Below are 18834 nucleotides of genomic sequence, written 5' to 3' on the forward strand. Positions count from 1 at the left end.
ACTGAGAGGTCAGTATCACCAGAGCAGTGCCTTCTACCACTCGTCCACGAAACGCGCGGAGTAACGCATTTTTTTTATTCTATTTTTTTATGCGCACCACTTCAGTACCTTTGACAGCGTTGCACGCTATGTTTGAAATGGAGTATAAGACACCCTATTGTCTTGTACAGAGACCATTTACGAACGCTTGGGTGTTTAAACGATGTACTACATATTTTAGAAAAATAAAAAGAAAAAATAAACAACATCGGGTGTTTAAACATTGTATTAACATTTTTTTCAAAAGAAAAAAAGCAACAACAACAGAAAAACACATTTTAGAGGGAAAAGTTAAGGAAAGGGAGTGTACCATTATGCTCAGTGAAGTTCGGTGACAAGACTCGGACTCGAGCAGGAATGCCGTTATCCTTCGTGTAACCCCATGAGACTGTCTTGCTGCATTTGCTGGGGTTTACCTAACTGAGGTGCCTGTACGAAAAGTAGAAGAAACACATGTCCATAACACTTATTACTCACAAGAAAATTTGTCAACGTCCAAAATGACCAATGGAGAAAATTATGCGAGAAATATTTTGGCCGCGTTGGCCGAGTTATCTCTCGTGGCCAATTTTTCATTGCAACTCTAATTGTAGTGAACAATTATAGGGTATATTGCAAAGAAAGTGCAACTTCGTTTTGTATGAAACTACACCACACAAAACGGCACTCTAATACAGTATGTTGAGGTACCTCTGAACAAACTCCAGGGTTTCATGCCGCCTCCTTAAGATACCCGATGTTGAACATGAAATATGTGCACCAAGGAGTGAGCAAACAGTGACTTCCAATTTGTCTCAAACACCAGCGACATGTCGACAAGATGTGCAACGTGTAGAAGGTCGTCTAGAAGTGCGCCAAGATGAAAAAGCAAGATGTAACGATATCAGAATAAGATCACACCAAAAAGACACTGTTGTAATGAGACTATCTACCATGTAGAGACAGTAATCGGGAGTCAACCAACGTACAGCCGCGATTTACTTTGCGTTAAATGAGGTGGAAAACAGCAACAAAAAAAAACACTTTTTTTTTGTTGTTTCCTTTTTACATTATTTGTTGAGCGCAGCCGGTAGCAGAGCAGTTGGGCGGCGTCACGAAAATCCGACTGACTCGCTAGCGTTTCTCAACTTCGTTCGGCGCTATTCGGCACCACACATCAGTGGTCGGCACTCATAGTCTACCAGGGAAGAAAAAAGTACGAGCTCAAAGTCGAGCGTCGATCGCGACTTTCGTAAAGAGAAGCTCCGGTAACACTTCGGCGACTCGTCAGCTTCAAACAATGCCTGTTCGAACGAGCCCAACGAGCCTTTGCGCCGGCAAGCACGCTGGGAGCCGGGGGGCTGGAGGTTGAATATCCGAAAGAGACAATACGCTGGTTTTTACGTCTATTTGGCACATGAGATAACAAGATAGCGAAGCTAGCCGAGCGTGAACACTGACTGACGTTACATCGGAGTACACGCAGTCGAAAGAACGCCTGCAAGAGAGCACAGCCAGAGGCTTTCAACAGGGGACACGTGCGTTCAAATAAGCTGCGATTTCAAAACATCATGTCTCCTTTCTCTCCTTCAGTGTTCCCTTTGATCTGTGTATACAAAGCACTCAATGCTGCAAGCAATAAAGTAGTGTATACGCACCTTTCGAAGCGATTGAAAGCGCGTTGGTTCCACTTGGAGCCCACAAGCAAAGTGCGCGACGAACTTGACGAACTGTCATCCGACAATCTCGCCGTCCCGCCGGGTCGGTCGCTGCGCAGTTGGCGTCAACGGCTCGGCCAGGCTTGGCTCGGCCGCTGGGGCGGCTGGGGCCGCTGGGCTCGGACGGCGGCTCGCTGACTCGATGGGCTACACGGGCTACAGCGCAGGCAGCGCATGCGCGCAGGCTCGCCGGCTCGCTGGGCTCGCGGCGAAGCGAACTGCCTTCTCCCTCCGAACGCTCCAAAGCGAACTGTTTCCGAAGCTCGAGCTCTCGCGCGCGCGGGTTGACAATGGAAACTTGCCTTCTCAAAAAAAAACGAGTCTGTAACGTATCGTTTGATGGCGCAAATGCACGTAATTTTCACGTCGTTTTTTACAGTTCGTGCATCTCGCGAAACAGGCGATGAAGAGTGGTGGGTGAAATGTGCTCGCATGTGGTCGTGGATTTTGTGTACGACGTAGGATTACCCAGAAAGGTGGGTCAATATCGATAAATATGCGGGTAAGAAGCAACTACATGCACGTGATGTTATCGTGCGAATTGACATTGTCACGCATCGTGTTCAATTTGGGTTTCAACCCAGGGAACCTAACTTTTGTTGCATTACAACAACTGCAATAAACATTTGTTTGAAAACGATCACTCCAATAAGCACGTCGTTATTGGGCTTTCTCAATAAAAGGTAGGTCGCGGGTGTTCCAGCTAGTTATTCTGAATGGTTTGGTGGTTGTCTAGCATTTGAAGCGCGCGAGGCTGTCTGTACTGTGTGCCGTACCAACAGCCGTACGTAGTACTTGCGCTTTCGATCCATGTGAATGTGTTTGCAACGCGGAACTTTCGTGTTTCTGTGTGCATCCACCTCCAATATCGTTCTCTCTCGTATTGCCGTATGGTTACTCCTGCTGTTTTACGATATCATTCACGCGATGTCGAATATGTGGGCATACCGATATCCGCATGTTGCTTCACGGACGTTCAATATTGTGTTACGTTTCCTCTTAGTCCGCGGTAGATGCCGACGTAATTCATGTTGGTAACTTGGAATTCGTTCTGAGATTTATGCACGCGATATCATATTGTATTCTTTCTGGGCCCGTGATCGACGAACGATATTTATTTATCGCGTGGCCAGTGTGGCCGCACAGTATGTCCATGTCGGTCCCCAATATGCACGCGATGTCATATTCTATTCCAATAACCGTAAGTTCTGTCGGGATATTGTGCTCCGATATCCTTTTGTATACCAATAACCGCAAGTTATATCGGGATATTGTGCTCCAATATCCTGTTGTATACCAATAACCGCATACTATATCGGGTTATTGTGCTCCGATTTGAATTCACATCGCGCGTATTGGGTTAATCGGATAACAATAAGTTTTTATTGGTTTTCACCAACCTCAGTGGAATACAATATTTCCAATAAGCCGAGTTCATATTGGCCTTTTTCAATAGGGAAGACCTGGTGCTGATCCCCCTGGGCGGCGCTTCGGGCTTCCATGATCCCACTTCTGACACCAATCGTTATGGCAGAAGGCAATTCGAAGGCTCTGTTTCGTCAGGTTCGCCGTCAGTCTTTAATGGCGTCGATTCTCCCACACGCAGACTCTAACCTTCTTCTTCGTTCCTGTATTTGCAAGTCTTCGTCTTGCACAACACTCTTTACGGTGTGAGTCTTCCTCTTTCACAAAAAAAAAAAAAAAAAATATATATATATATATATATATATAAAGTAATAAAGTCGCACCTCGAAACGTTGTTGGAGTTTTAGAGCATATAGTGAGTCGACGTTTCGGCCTGAGACAGGCCTTCTTCAAGACTGGTTGCCAGAGTCGGTTACAGGGTTGTTTTCTGTTTCAACACCCGGGCCACGTCACCTGTCAGATCACGTGTAAAAATGCCCAAGTAAAAGAGCCCAAGTGAAAAAACGCTGCTGTACTCCCCCCACTCCACGCACGGCCGCAGCAGACGCCGCCAGCCATCGGAGCAAACCAAAGGCCACGTCAGACTTCATGACCCCAGGAACGTCACGTGCGGAAGGCGCAGTAACGTTCACATAGTTGGATCGGCCCTGATGGCCAGCAACGCACGCCGCGGAAGGACGCAAAATCAAACAAAGAAAAAAAAGAAAAAAAAAGAGGAGGAATGTAATAAGCGCACACAGTAAATAACGCCAAACGCATAGAAAAAACCCCTACATAGAGAAAGAAAAGGTGAAATAAGCACACAGAGTAAATCAATGCCAACGCGCATAGACAAAACCCCTGCAATAAAAAAAAAAGCGTACGCATTAAATTAGGCAAACGCTCGGCCGAAGAGCATAAACAAATCTCCTTACAAAAAAAAAATCGTAAATATAACAGTGTTAATCACAGTCCCAGAACATTCAACAAGGAGCAACAGGTGGAAGATGCCTGTTGAAGGTCATGACCCGTTGACTCATCGACAGGTTATACGAAAGGTACGCGGAAAAATTAAAGGGTTGAACGAATGGGATTGAATTAGCTACAGTCACTCCGCTACAGGGGGTCAAGGTAGATTGCATGCATAGATAACATTATACCTGGATCTTCATTAATACCGGCCCGGATTGAATTAAATTTGTAAATAAGATACGATTCCCTCTGCTCGCGATCACGGTTGCTTTTGAAATTGGGTTGTAAAAATGTAACGTCCAGTTTGTCGAACGTGTGTTTGGGTAAAGCCATTTGTTTTGAAAGGGGGAGTTTGGGAAATGAATTTACATGCGCCCTGTGGTTGTTAAACCTCAATCGGAAAGGTGTGCTGGTTTGGCCCACGTACTGCTTACCGCAGGTGCCACATGTGAGGAGGTATATCACATTACTTGTGCTAGGTGCCACATGTGAGGAGGTATATCGCATTACTTGTGCTGCAGCACATGTAATGTGATATACCTCCTCACATGTGGCACCTGCGGTAAGCAGTACGTGGGCCAAACCAGCACACCTTTCCGATTGAGGTTTAACAACCACAGGGCGCATGTGAATTCATTTCCCAAACTCCCCCTTTCAAAACATATGGCTTTACCCAAACACACGTTTGACAAACTGGACGTTACATTTTTACAATCCAATTTAAAAAGCAACCGCGATCGCGAGCAGAGAGAATCGTATCTTATTTACAAATTTAATTCAATCCGGGCCGGTATTAATGAAGATCCAGGTATAATGTTATCTATGACTGCAATCTACCTTGATCCCCCTGTAGCGGAGTGACTGTAGCTAATTCAATCCCATTCGTTCAACCCTTTAATTTTTCCGAGTACCTTTCTGTATAACCTGTCCATGAGTCAACGGGTCATGACCTTCAACAGGCATCTTCCACCTGTTGCTCCTTGTTGAATGTTCTGGGACTGTGATTAACACTGTTATATTTACGATTTTTTTTTTTTTTTTTTTTTTTTGCAGGAGATTTGTTTATGCTCTTCGGCCGAGCGTTTGCCTAATTTAATGCGTACGCTTTTTTTTTTTATTGCAGGGGTTTTGTCTATGCGCGTTGGCATTGATTTACTCTGTGTGCTTATTTCACCTTTTCTTTCTCTATGTAGGGGTTTTTTCTATGCGTTTGGCGTTATTTACTGTGTGCGCTTATTACATTCCTCCCCTTTTTTTTTTTTTGCTTTGTTTGACTTTGCGTCCTTTCGCGGTGTGCGTTGCTGGCCATCTGGGCCGATCCAACTATGTGAACGTTACTGCGCCTTCCGCACGTGACGTTCCTGGGGTCACGAAGTCTGACGTGGCCTTTGGTTTGCTCCGATGGCTGCCGGCGTCTGCTGCGGCCGTGCGTGGAGTGGGGGGAGTACAGCAGCGTTTTTTCACTTGGGCTCTTTTACTTGGGCATTCTTACACGTGATCTAACAGGTGACGTGGCCCGGGTGGGGAAACCGAAAACAACCCTGTAACCGACTCTGGCAACCAGTCTTGAGGAAGGCCTGTCTCAGGCCGAAACGTCGACTCACTAAATGCTTTAAAACTCCAACAACGTTTCGAAGTGCGACTTTATTACTTTATACTCTTCGGCATCCTACGCTATATTTTCTTTATCTATAAGTATATATATATATATATATATATATACAAAACCAAAAGTAAGCAACGAGGGTTCATTTTGGCCATATCTCCGGCCTCCTGGTCCTGTTTTCGCAAGTGAAACTGCATTTTTGTGATCGAACCGAGAACCGACGATACGTATATGCACACGTCGTTTGGCGAACGCATCGATCGTATTTGTGCCGATGGGGATGCAAAGCGGTTCCATAAGACTATTATCTGGCTACCTTGGAATGAGAGAAGTAGTCTGCTTCGAATTTGTTTTGTTTAGAGCGGCTTTGGTTTTCTCAAATACATTAACTCCTCCGTCACATGCGGCGGTGGCGATGGGATTGTGGCTCGAGGAATAACAAAGGTGAGACCTATAATTCGCAAAATTGTGGGGTTTCGGTTGTCTCTGTTTATTATCGCAGCACTGAAAACAAGAAGACTAAATGACTGAGTCTGAAATGCAAGTTTCTTTCCTGGACGGGAAACCAGATTTCGAAATGAATACAGATTGTGAAACGTTTTTGTTGTTTTTACCTGGGGCTCCTCTGGCCCCTTTAGTATTTGTCTGTCTAAAAACTGTGTTAACAAGTTTCGATTGAATTGAGGGAGCGCGTTCCGTATAAAGACCAACCACATACGTAGCGTCCTCATTAAGCTTTACAAGCTCGATTTGCATGATTCGCGGCCATCATTATGATGTTCGGAGGAGAGAATATATTTGTTCACCTGATTTCAGAAACGAAACTTTCTTCTATCTGAAGGAACCTAGGTTATGAGACCGTACCTTTCTTTGTGCAGAGCCATAGGAAGCTTTTTTGTGTAAGAGTGCGGTCCTCGGACGGATTCATTGACTTAGTAACGCCATCCCGGTGATTTTCGGCTTCACTCTCCAAGCAATTTAATGAAACGTTACAGCCCTTGGAGCGAGATTTGTGTCTTTCTTATCTTGCGACGCATCAATGTCCGGACCTACACGGTGTCAATGTCTCTTTACCTATTAGTATCAATGATCTAAAACTTTACATTAAACGTAGCACGCGTGAAGAGTGCTCTGAAAGAGATTCTACCCTATCTTTTCACGTATATATGCTGCGCATCGTCTTTTCACCCGCAGATACACAGCCAAACCTACCTAGCGCACAGCCAGGCCATTCTCCCTACGGCAAACATCTCACCACAAGTCGCGCTTCCTCAAGAGCTGCGGTTTCGATCATGGGTGGGGTTCCCAGCCCTCCCGGTGCTCCAGTATATGAACCATAATCACGGCGACAACTCCAAACCGTTACCACATAGCCCATTTGGCCTACACATGACATCATCGTTAGGGGACACAGTACCTGCCGTGCGCGGTAAATAAGCTGAAGCTAAAGAGAAGTCGCCAGAAAGTGACAGTTGAGAAAGAAGTAGTACACATTATTGTTGTACACAGCAGTTTTTTTATTCAGGTATATTCTTCTATTCACTACTACAGCTGCAGGCTTCAAAGAAAGAAATATATCAATACATATCTCGTAACATATCCTATAGTATATGGAAACTATAACCAACGGTTTTGCTTATACGGTTGTTTCTGCTGTGTTTGGTATTCTGTCCAATAAATTTCAGCTGTGTTTGAGACTTTGTGTTGTGTTGTCCTTTTTTCCCCCAGTCTCGGGGTTTTGTCAAATATGTTAAACCTTCACCAGCTTGTTTGCTCCCTAACTTTTTGTTCGTTAATACTTCAAGATACAAGCCTCGTCCCCTTTTCGTTTTCTTCTGTTCATTCTTTTCCCGTTTGACAAGTGCACTCTCACTCGTTGTGGGTGTTGTGCAAGTTAGACCACCGTATGTCTCAACAGGAGGCAGAGATTGCATACACTGGAATATACCTCCGGATCAAGTACATCGACCGTGATGGTTTCGGACTCCTGGCGTTGACGCAAGTTGGGTGGCATCACAAGAGGAAGGTGTTGAATGATTACCGGAACCGCATCAAGGAACAACTTCGTACTGTGAATCATCTCTCCGACGATTTGTGGACTGCGCTGCTTTGTGAGAAATTCTACTGTTCACCCCTCTTCACCCAGTGGCAGCTGTTAAAAAAGGGCGACTACAGTAACAAATTTGGTGATTTCCGGAAAGCATTCATTTCAAATATAAACCAAAGTCTTTTTTATACTATGTTTTGCCAGAAGTAACCAATCTAATAGTCAACCCTGTTGCCATCGCCTCGTCAAAACCCACCGAAGTGTGTTTGGCTAATGGACCAAAATCCTGTGAGAATCTAAAACCTTCTAAAATTGATATTGTTCCCGCTGTTCATAGTTTATCAAATTTGGTACCGGACCCCATGGAAAAAACTTGTTTTCGTCAACGTTGAAAAGGATGTCTTCCTGGATGGATTCCTCGTTTACGATTGACCAGAGAGATTTCAGGAAGATCGCGTCGGTAAAAAGGGAATTAGCAGAAAAAAAAACATGATGCTTCTCGAAACTGACAAATCAGGAAAATTTTCTGTGTTGCCGATGATTGAGTTTCAGAAGTCTGACGTAGCCATCATGGGTGTGCTTAAACGATTCGAGGGCAACCTAAAAAAAGATAAAAAGGAGACAGTCGGCGTGTTGAAGGACTGCGAATTTCCGTTGCAGGCATCCAAATTAAACAGCACTTCCAGTGACAAGTTTGAGATTAAGTTTTTTTCTAAAAGACCACAAGGAAAACCTTCCCCTCCCGGTAGTGGTCAACGAAAATGGCTCCGGCAAAAATTGGCCTCTTCTTTCCTTCAAAATGCTTCGTCGGCCTTGGAAGTTGGAAGTTTATTGTCACTACGTTCTTCAGATAATTTGGTTACGGAAATGCAGCCCTTTCATGGAGACGTTCTTCGGTCTTTTCAATGGATATAAAGGACCTTTATTATTCGCTAGATCCCATAACTCTTCTCAACCGAGGTAGTAATTTTTTTTTTGGAAAATAACCTCGTAAGGTTTTAATCACAGTCTGAAATGTTGGTACCGGATTGCCTTAGAATCTTAGAATTGTACCCCCAGGCAACGGCGGTAAAGTACAATGGTCAAGATTTTATTCAAAAGCAAGAAATATGTATTGGTTCGGCCGTGGCCCCAGTCCTCTCGGCGATATACCTTAGCTTTTTGGATATGCGTCTAGTTGGTCTCATTCAAAGCCGCTTACCAGGTGCCATCCTCACACGGCGCTATGTAGACGATATCCTGGTTTGCACTGCCGATTCTTCACTGTCAGCGTTGGTAGAAAACTTCATCTATGAGTGCGCCAGAGCTGCTATTCTCAGTAGAAAGCCCTGTAAATGGCTGCCTGCAATTTTTAGATATACAGCTAAAAACTCCCTCCGGTTTGCGTTGGCAGTATGGCAAAACGGAAGTCAAACCGCTCCTGCCTTTCAAAAATTGTCAATCGAGGAATATCAAGGCTGACATAGTAAGGAATTTAGTAAATAGTGCACTTAGGAAATATTGTTCGCACTCCATTGGTTCGGCGCTCCAACGCCTTTTTAACCGTTTCAGCGTGGCAGGTTTTCCCGATGATTATGTGTTCAGACAGTTGTTGTACCGGGTTAATATGAGAAAGAAATGTTCAAAGGTTCGTGAATCTGCCAGGTGTGTTGTTCTCCCGTTCTTCCGTCGTATTTCTCATAATCGAAAATCAGCCGGCAACCGCTACGTAATTAGCACTGTGTTCAGAAATAATTTCAAACTAAGTGGGGTGACCCCATTCAAGTCGGCCAGAACTGGATGTAAAAAAAAAGAATAGAGAAAAACATGTTGATTGTGTTTCAGGCGTAGTTTACAATGATTCATTTTTTCTGTGGGTTATGTTACAATGGACAAACGAAGCGGTGTTTGAATGATCGTTTAACTTAACGCAAATGTTGTATTAGAAACGAAGATCAATAATCGGAAATGTCAAAACATGTGTTAGAATGTAATAATTGGGTACCTGCATGGAATTACACATCGGTCATGTTGACCGAGAAAGAGGATCATAAACGCTTCGTAAAAGAGTTCCTCACTATTATTAGTCACGCAAATGCAGTAAATAGGCCGTCTTTAATTTGAACACGGACTTGAGAAGATTTATACAAATTTGATTGTTTGAAGGTTCCCTTTATATCTGTGTAGGATGTTGTTTGTTCGGGTTACAGTTTTACCCCTGTCCTTTTTTTCGGGTGTGAAGAATGTCGGGGGTTCGCTTTTGTTCATGCTCGATCGTTCCCCTAATTGGTCATCATCCTGCAGCCCTTCCTTTTGTGATGTTATCAGGACCTCACCGAGGTGGTTCAGAGATCTTCCCCCTCCCCCTTTTGTTTGAGTTAGAACAGTACCGGTGTGTCTATTGGTCAATGCCTTCCCTCTCTTGTGTGTTCGGGAAAAAGAGGTCCATCCTCTCCATTTTTCATTCCTTTTGGTTTTCCGGGCAACTGTGCCCTATAAAACCACGATATTCTGTCCAATAAATTTCAGCTGTGTCTGAAACTTTCTGTTTGTGTTGTCCTTTTTTTCCCCCCAGTCCCGTGATTTCGTCCAATATGTTAATGTTCGTAATTTGCAGTTGCATAAAAGAGAACAATATTTATAAAAGTGCTCTTAGATAATATTTCTTTTCATTTAAAGTGGCTTTAAAACTAAATCAGTCCAGGCCACCACCGCTAGTGGCGAAATTGTGTGATTATATTACGTTCACCCTTAAGCTGAGACTAGAAGCTTCGCCCTCAGCGCGAGCTTTCTGTCCTTGCTAACACAACTGTGAACGCGGAGGTAGGGGCAACCAAAGTGCTGAGAAAGTATCGAGCTTGCGCTAAAGGCGGAGTTTGTACTCGAAGCTTAGGGGTTACCAGTGTATAGCAATAGCTTAACAACGAAAACTTAGAAAAAGCGACGACGTTGTGTTGTCGTCAAAAACGTTCCGCAGAAAACATTCGTTTTTGTTTCACTGCAGCGCAAAAGCTCTAAAAAATATTTTTTTCTAAGATGGAAAATCTGTTCGTTCTCCTGCGGGTGTCGACTTACTGGAGCAATATCATCAGTGCATTGGGAATGAGTCACCATCCTGCAGCCCTTTCTTTTGTGATGTTATCAGGATCTCACCGAGGTCGGTTAAGAGATCTTCCCCCTCCCCCTTTTGTTTGAGTTAGAACAATACCGGTGTAGCGATTGGTCAATGTCCTCTCTCTCTTGTGAGCTCGGGAAAAAGAAGTTCATCCTCTCCCTTTTTCATTCCTTTTGGTTTTCCGGGCACCTGTGCCCTATAAAACCACGATATTCTGTCCAATAACTTTCAGCTGGGTTTGAGACATAGTGTTGTGTTGCCCTCCCCCCCCCCCCCTCCCCCCCCCCCCTCCCCCCCCCCCTCCCCCCAAGTCTCGTGGTTTTGTCCAATATGTTAAACCTTCACCAGCTTGTTTGCGCCCTAACTTTTTGTACGAACGTTATTTTGGAGTAGTCCTGAGAAGTTTGTTTCTTTTAGGGGTAGCGATGTGCAGTTGACTATTCACTACTGAGTGTTTTACCTTAACCTATCCGTTGCCAGGTGTACTGCACTGTGTATGTGCCCAGACACTTGTCAAAATGAGAAAAAAAATAGATTGCAGACTTTCTTGCACTGGGTGTAAAACTGTTATATGTATGTTTTCGTTTAACTCGCTTTAGTGGTAGCGAACAATTATTAGTGTTCGTGTGGACCGACAAGCCCTTCAGATCGGTTAATAAAAGACATAAAATAAATAAGACTATTTGCGCGAGACGCAGGCTGGGAAGAACATTGGAGTCATTTGAAAAGGCAAACGCATGTGCCCGGCGTCTTCAGTGAAATAACGGGGTAGGATTTTCTGAATCCCGACATCGGTGACCGGACTCGATAATACGGGGACTCTGCCTGCAGGAACTATACTTTCGGATTCCTCTCTTAGTACGGCGAAAGTTGCACCGCCACTGCAGAGACAGGAGCCGCGGATCCAGCTGACACTTCTTGATTGTCGGCGTTGCTCTTGTCTTCGACCGGGTCATCAACGTAGGAAGTGAGTAAATCCCTCATCGAGATTTGCGGAGTACGCCCCGGAAGGCCCTCCAAATATTTCTCCTCCCTCAATAATGGTGCTGCAAAACTCCAGTCCTCTGTCACCTGCTTCTTCACCAACAAGGAGGATCATGTCATCAGCACTTGTTCTTCCGGGAGTTCCTTGCAAGTGTGAAAAACGCGACTTGCACAAAACAATCCATCTTGTCGCTGCACTAAATGGGGACGTCGCTCGAAGGATTGCCGCAGCAAGGCCCGATGTCTCACTTGCAGCCGACGACATGCAGCATCACAGGCTTCACGTGAGCCCAATATTATGAACGAGGAATAGGTGTTTTGGTATATTGAGGCTTAGATTTACAATATGCACATGTAGCGCGCGAGCCAGAACTAGCAGTATTTGGCTTCCGATGCGACACCATGCTTTGGCAGAACCATTTCAGTTGCAGTGGAACTTGCTTCTGAAATTTAATTCACATTCATTAAAAAAGTAATATGTTACATTCATCGACCTCGCAAACTGTGCGGGCGCGAGTTAAAAAAAAAAAAAGAAGGGTTCTGGGTTCCAAAGCCATTTTTGGTACATTGTGAAACAGATCATCTACAACAACAACAGTTCCTTTCATTTTTACGACGTCCCCTTCACTCCCGCCCGTCCTATTATTCAAATTCAAATATTATTCATATTCAAATTACATTTAGTTTTAATGCCAACACGGTGAAATATTGTCGACTGCAGTCGCGACCTATTTAATTTAGGCTGCAGAGAACCCCAAAGTAGCGTTTTTAAAGCGCATCTTTTGGGCGTCCATCTCCGGCTTGAGCGGCGTTGTCGTCGCCGTCGGCATCGGCGTAACCACGCGGTGCATTATGCGACGTTTTCCATGATGACATCACACGTGACGTCACGTCGGACGTCACGACGTTCACGAGAGACGCCACGAGGGTCACCAGGATACAGAGTGACGTCATACGGTGCCTAAATTTAGCGGAAAAATTTCTCCGCTAAATTCAGCGGAAAAAATATCTGCTAAATTATGCGGAGAAATTTTCCTGCTTAAATTAGCAGATAAGTTTACCCGCTAAGGTAGGCGGAAAATTTGCAACACTAAAATTAGCGGGAAAATGTCCCCGCTAATTTTGGGGGAAAGTATTCCACGATAAATTTAGCGCATATACTTTCCCACTAAATTTTACCGAATATCCCCGCGACATTCAGCGGGAAACTTTTTCCCCTAAATTTAGCGGAAAAAATTCCCATCTAGTTGTAGCGTAAACATTTTCCCGCTAAGTTTAGTGAAAAACTTTCTCCGCTAAATTTTGTGGGGATATCTCCCCGCTAAAGTTACCAGAATGCTTTCCCCGCTAAAGTTAGAGAAAGAAATGTCACTGCTAAAATTTAGCGTGGAATTTGTTCTGTTATAGTTAGCCGGAAGTTTGTCAAAAATTTTCCTATAAATAGGAGGGGAACCGGAGAGTAGGGTGTGGAGAGAGAGGAGGAGCACACCACCCCGCTTCAAAAACCTGCAGACCCATGGGGTTATGAAACCGTGTGGGTCCCACAGAAATTGTGTGGGTGTTCGGGTCCCTATGGGTCCCCGCACAGTTTGTTTGGGTGTGTGGGTCCCCGAAGTTAGTGGTGGTGTATATGTCCCTATGGGTCCCCGCATAGTCTGTGCGGGTCTACGGGAGCTGCGTGGGTCCTGCAGATATACTATAGGAGCTGTGTAGGACCAAAGTTCCGTGGGAGCCGTGTGGGTAACCCTTAGGATTTCATAACCCGATGCTCAGTAGGCAATCTGTGTTTGAACCTGTGGGGAATGCATGCTGGACACCGTATTTCACTGCAGATTATTGCCAAGAATCGGCTGGTTCTATCTTTATTTACGGCTTGACTTTTCATTTCTCTTGCTTTCGCCGTTCGTTTATTTTTTCTCGCAGTGTGGGGTTCACTTATGCTGTCGTCGGCATTAGAGCAATGACATCCGCATGATGCTTTTGGCCACGGAGCTTCATCACTAGGCATTCTGAAAAATATGTAATGACGAAATATTTAAAGGAGCACAGCTTGTAGAGGTAAGGCTTAAACAAATATTCATTTAGATCACATGGCACATCACTTTCATGAACAGTTTTACTTTGAATACCCTTTAATAATGACGCACTTGAAAATTGATATTGCGACATGCCCTATAAGATCAATAATTAAAAAGTTATTTAGCAAATCTTTGTTAATTAGTCAACATATTGTGATGGTTATCCCCTTATCTATGTCTGCCGAGCCCCACAAGTACACAGTGAAAAAGGCATCCACGTAACTCTCGCCCACTTTTTTAAAAAGTATGTTCAAATTAAAATGGCACATTCTGTATGATGTCAAACCGGATTATATCGAACTATCCCTTGTATCAAACTCTTTGTGAACAGACTAGTAGCTGCAATAAAAATGCCTAGCGAAAAACGCAGTTACATAGAACGAAAATTGCAGCGTCTCCCGTTAGATCGAACTGCCAAGTGCGCCGTTTAGCTCTGCAAGCTGGCTCTCCCTCAACACGGGCAACTATTGGGGGAAAACCAACGTGCAAAAAGCCTGCCTTTTTTTCTTTTTTTTTTTTCTTCTTTTGGGCAACCGCGTCGACTGCCCGAAAGTGGGGAGAGGATGAGCCGGTGAGACCTTGAAAAACGAAGAAGCGGCCACTTAATAGCCATGTGGAGCGTCCGTCCTTTATGACGTACAGACGCTCCTTCGAGAGTAAACTTTTCTAAATATGTCGTGTTTGTTGTCAGATTCATTCAAACTTTCATGTGAAATTCCCCACTTTACCGAGCTGGTAGACAGTTTTTTTTCCGATTTCGATATAAGCGGGTTTGACTCTATAGCAATTAGTAATCATCGCCATTTGAAAGCTTTTTACGTCCAGTTCTTGGTTTTGACAAGTATTGAGCTCATAAAAGATACCGTCTTCACGTCTCCGTTTTCCACAACGAAAATCCCTAGAAAAAAGGGCTAGTTATACACTTAATGTAATTTTTTTTACACTTATGCATGACTGCACGTGCCGCTAGCAAACGCCAAGCGGGCCGCGTGTTTCATACCCGACGTATGGTGTGTCCCTCTCCGATCTAATGTTTGAGCAAGCCAAGCTGAAACCATTAAAAAATAAGTACAATGCTAATGCTGAATTCAATTTAGAGAAAGTGATTAAGAGTGTTCAGACGTCCTACCTGTCATTGAACGTATTAATATACATCACATATTATAACCCTGCTTTTGTTTGCCATTGCATGGCAAGTACTTAGGGCTCCTGTAATGTTACACAATACCTACTGGGAGTTCACATTGTTCCATGGGCACATCGAAGTGACCAGATAGATGGACATATTGCGCTATGATTTACTACAACGGCATGCCTGAAAGCGGTGGCTTCAGCATTTCAAAGATCAGGACATAAACCCCCTTGAGTTAAAAAAGAAGAAAGAAGAGAATTGTTGCACATTGCAACCATTCTCTTCTTGAGAAGAAAATTTCGCAGAGCCTTTTATTTTGGGTGAAGGCATCGGATATTATTCAGGGCCGCTGTGGCATGTATTACAACTGCAAATGATTGGAATAAGAAGGGAATTCTCTACGCATTGTTTAGTTCATATAGCCAAACTAAAGGCCAGTGGCACACAAAAAAAAATCTGGTGTTTGCACGTAAAGTATAAAAACATATAGATTTTGTGTTTTACTGAGGTTACCTAACCTCCCCCTAATTTTACTGAAAGCTTCCACCATTATGTTACACCTGTGTGCTCAATATCGTCAGCTTTATGCGGTCCATTAAAAAACCACTGAAACATTGTGAACTCCCAGTATAATACCAACTAGCTGCCAAGATAATGTCTTGATTCAAAAGGTTTTTCAAATAACTGCTTAGGTTACGTTTACGTGAGATAATTTGCACTCACCACTTAAGAATGCCACTTTTTTGTGTGTAAGAGGCAGCCTGCTGTCCTTGTTAAAACTGGCAATCGACTTCGGTCACAGTCCTCTGCAGGACACTGGAACCCCACAGAGCAATGGCCAGGATCTTCACAGCAACGCTTGGCCTTATGTCCTAGTTCACTGTGTTGTCACCCCAGGCTTTCCACGTCACCTTGAAATCAACCGTCGTAGAAATCAATCAAAAGAAAAATTAAAAGAGGATGGTAAACAGATGTATTTTTTGGTGAGATCCTCATTTCATATAATGCTGTGTCGTGCATATTGATTAAAGTAAGCTTTCGTTAGTTTAAAACCTTATTTAATCGAATTATTTTCAAACGTCCTGGGATGCGGCCATACAACAGTACCACGCTGCTCGAGCTATCACGCTCTTTTGTTACGTCTCCTGACTCTGCCGCTGTGGAACTGCAAGGGGTAGTGGGTAGCGAGCTCTCTTGTAGCGTCGGCTGCTGGCGAAGATTATCTGGCCGGCTCAGAAAAACCTGACAGTGCGCTCACTGGCTGACCGTACGCCCTGTGACTGCGCTCTTTCCTTTCCAGCCCTCTTTGCCTCCTAGCCCAGCTTCTTAGAGGATGTTCCATGATCCTCCTCCCCACCCCGCCCCCTGAACCTTTCGGTCGGCGTTATGGATAGAGAACTTGTCAAGATGCGCCCACTGATTTCGGTTGCCGGCGCCAATGCGCGCGACTTCCTTACCTGAACCGGTGTTATTCTGCAACCTCGAGCGCGGCTGGGACAATAAAAGTAGCACTTTAAAAGAAAAGAAGCCACTTTATGCTCAAAAATTGCTAGAGTTTCATTCCCCTGTACCTGGTGAACCTAAGAATAACAGACCATTTTCAAAATCTAAGCAAGCAACAGTGACGGTCGCCATTTCTTGGACACGAAAGTTGTGATTGGATCGAACTCCACGTGAAACGCTGAAGTTGCACTCACGTTTATCCACGCCAATCACTTACGTGGCGCTTGTTTCCAAAGCGTACTCGGGATCGGCGTTTAAGAAATGGCGGCCTTGGACATGCACACACTTTTGAAAATGGTTTATTGTATCGGCCAAGGGTAATTAATGGAGAATATGATGCTCCAAGTCTTTCTGCTCTATGCACTCAAAATTTTGAGCAGAATGTTAGAGATGCAGGTCTAAACTTTCTACAAAGAGACATTATAAACCTGGTTCTTACACCACTGCTGGTGGAGAGATGCAACACCAAAAAACAATAATTTGTGGCGATGGTACTAAAAGAGAGATCTCATTTGAGCAACATTTATCGAGATCCACATGGTCAATGACAAATTGTCAAGGCCCTTTCATTATGAAGACATTGTGTAAGCATAGAAGTGCTTTCTATCCACGATTGATTGGTTTTGATTTATTTTAGGTTTTAATGGCGCAGCGGCTGCTAAGGCCATAGTGCGCCAGTACCATGGTAGAAGAAAAAACTGCGGTGCTATTTAGTTAAAGGTGAGGCATGATATGGAGAGTTTAAAATTTTTCATGAAATGCAGACAATACAAAGAAAATCCACTAAGTTAAATATGCTGTAATAGGCCAATGCTTTTTAGGAAGTTAAAAACTTGGTTATGGGGAACAAGAGGCTCCTCTCCCAGCAAAAGGGCTGGGTGGAATGAGATCTGTTTTCTAAAAAACCGTGAAAAGTTGGTGCGACGCTTCTCATGATATTTCGGACATTGAATGAGAATGTGCAAGACAGAGTGTGTTTCACCACATTCTTCACACATTGGAGCATCCTCTGCTCGCAGAAAGAAGCCGTGTGCGAGTTGAGCGTGACCAATTCTCAGGCGACAGAGAACAACTTCATAAAAACTCTCGTTATGTCGGCAACTGGCCCACTCAGACAGAACAGTTTTACGCAATGGAGCTTGTTATGGACTTCAGTGTCCCATTCCTCCTGCCATTTCTTTTTAATCGACTTTTTCATTGATGACCTGTAATCCAAGTATGGGATGCACGTAACCTCTGTGCCCATGTCCTGACATGTTCTAGCAGGCTTATCGACCTCCTCGTTTCCGACTATACCGACGTGGCTAGGGACCCAACAGAAATTAATGGTGATGTTGGAGTTTGTGGCAGCTACAATCTTGTTACGTATTTGCAGAATAAAAGCATCTTTTGATCTATCTAGGGATGCAAGTGCACGGAGTGCACTGAGAGAATCTGAGAAAATTACGGCGGCCTTGATATTTCTTTTGATGATAGTATCCACCGCTACCATTAGGGCATATGACTCTGCAGAAAAGATGGTGGCTTGGTTGCTGAGCCGCGTTACAATACTGCATGACGGCCCGACTACAGCACATCCTACACTGCTGCTCCCCTTCGTTCCATCCGTGTAAAACTGAACAAAGTTTTTTATAGTTTTCGGAGATTTCGAAGAACTCTTGCCTAAGATATTCCGCTGGTACATTCTTCTTGTCATACTTGGAAAGAGAAAAATTAATCGGAATAGGTGTGATGTTCCAGGGTGCAACTGGGCTGGGCAACGCTGCTACCGGACTCGATAAGTCTATTTCGAAATTCTTGGCCTCGGATTTAAGGCGCAGAGGAAAAGGAGGTATAAAAGAAGGTTTGTTCTGGTACGTCCTTTCATACCGCGTGTCCAGAAATATTTCGAGTGCAGGATGTCGAGGCATAGAGCGAACTTTTAAGTCATATTGAATGCCCAAGTACTGACGTGTTTTTCCAAGAGAGTATTCATTAGATTCAGCGTAGAGACTGGGAACTGGAGAGGTCCGGAAAGCCCCCGTTGCAAGTCGTAGTCCCAGGTGGTGGACAGGATCCAAGATCCGAAGAACAGACGGCCGTGCCGAGCCGTACACTATGCAACCGTAATCTAATTTCGATCGAACAAGGCACTGATACAAACGCAGCAGGCACCTTCTGTCACTACCCCAGGACTTGTGCAAAATAACTTTTAAAATATTCAGTGCTAGCAGGCATTTCTTTTTTAGTTGCATAATGTGACTACGGAAGCTAAGTTTTTTTTATCAAAAATAACCCC

General features: G+C 44.2%; 1 long non-coding RNA gene across 1 annotated transcript; it reads right to left on the bottom strand.

The window, feature by feature from the left end:
• Nucleotides 1-420: 420 nt before the first annotated feature.
• On the bottom strand, nt 421-1178 carry LOC121837407. Its single transcript, XR_006078157.1, has 3 exons — nt 1088-1178; nt 730-882; nt 421-468 (listed from the first exon to the last, which is right to left on the bottom strand). It is a non-coding gene; the product is annotated as an uncharacterized LOC121837407 (long non-coding RNA).
• Nucleotides 1179-18834: the final 17656 nt, after the last annotated feature.

This window comes from Ixodes scapularis, unplaced genomic scaffold, assembly GCF_016920785.2.
Source record: "Ixodes scapularis isolate PalLabHiFi unplaced genomic scaffold, ASM1692078v2 PGA_scaffold3__209_contigs__length_174095766, whole genome shotgun sequence".
NCBI lineage: Eukaryota > Metazoa > Arthropoda > Arachnida > Ixodida > Ixodidae > Ixodes > Ixodes scapularis.